A 1,587-nucleotide genomic window follows, 5' to 3' on the forward strand; every position below is an offset into this window, starting at 1 on the left:
ACAAATATGGGTCCAGTTTCATTTTTTTACACATAGACCTCCAGTTAGACCAGCACCATTTGTTGAAGATGCTATCCTTTTTCCATTGAATGGATTTGGCTTCTTTGTCAAAAATCAAGTGACCATATGTGTGTGGATTCATATCTGGGTCTTCGATTTGATTCCACTGATCAACCAGCCTGTTGCTGTGCCAGTACCATGCTGTTTTAATTACTATTGCTTTATAGTACAATTTGAGATCGGTATGGAGATTCCTCCAGAGCACCTTTTATTGTACAAGATTGTTTTAGCTATTCTGGGTTTTTTGTTTTTCCATATGAAGTTCAGAATTGAACTTTCAATGTCTTTAAAAAATTGTGTAGGTATTTTGATAGGGATTGCATTGAATCTGTAGATTGCTTTTGGTAGGATGGCCATTTTTACTATGTTAATTCTCCCGATCCATGAGCAAGGAAGATCATGCCATCTTCTCAGGTCATCTTCAATCTCTTTCTTCAGAGTTTTGAAATTTTTTTCATACAAGTCCTTCACTTGCTTAGTTAGGATAACTCCTAGATATTTTAAATTGCTTGTGGCTAATGTGAAGGGTGTGGTTTTCCTAATTTCTTCCTCTGCAAGCTTGTCATTTGTGTATAGGAAGGCTACAAGGACATTTATATTTTATTGTCATTGTGTGCCTTACTCAGTTGAGGCCATGCTTCCTTTTATTAACATAGCCTGAAAGTTAGAAAGGTGGATGTACAGAGAGTTGGGAAACACTACAACTTCAGGTTTTTCATTTGATTGAGCTCCAACCTGGAAAAGATCTAGAAATATCCTAACATGTCAGATTCCACTCTGACACTTCATCCATCATAATTTTTCCATCTTGGTACTGGAGTGGGTATAGATATTTTGGCACTATGGATGAATTGAAGTTAAATTTGGGAAACTTTTATTGGGTTTATTTGAATATATTCATGACAAGATTTAGTGAAATTATCACTGCTGGTCATAATTATAGGTAGATTCTGGAAACAATACAACCACCCACTACATCAAGTCACTTGTTATGGAATCAGAAAAGCACAGGTCAGTGGTTGTATTGTATTATATCTGTAGAGTTATTTTTCTAGTCAACAGATGTGTAAAAAAAATTAAGATTTAAAGCATATATTTAATTTTTAAATAACTTAAAAATTATTTTCAGACTTTGGAGAAAGAACATATACAGACTGCAAAGAAACAAAAGCAAAAACAACTTGATAAGACTCAAAGAAGATATTGTAGCTGATATTAGAAAAGATTTTCTAAACTGGGTATGGAGGTATATACCTCCATTCAGGGAGGCAGAGGCAGACTGATCACTTTCAGTTTGAGGCCAGCCTGGTTTACAAAGAGAGCCCAGGATATCCAAGGCTACACAGAGAAACCCTGTCTTGAAAACACAAAAACACAAACAACAACAAAAAAGGATTTTCTAGAGTATATAATTGAAATGAATGGGAAGTTACATGCTTTTTATTTACAATCATATGATCAGTGTATCTTTTGATCATCAATCACCTTTAACTTTATGTATCCATGTCACATATTACTACATTTTAT

This window comes from Acomys russatus, chromosome 2, assembly GCF_903995435.1.
Source record: "Acomys russatus chromosome 2, mAcoRus1.1, whole genome shotgun sequence".
NCBI classification, from domain to species: Eukaryota; Metazoa; Chordata; class Mammalia; order Rodentia; family Muridae; genus Acomys; species Acomys russatus.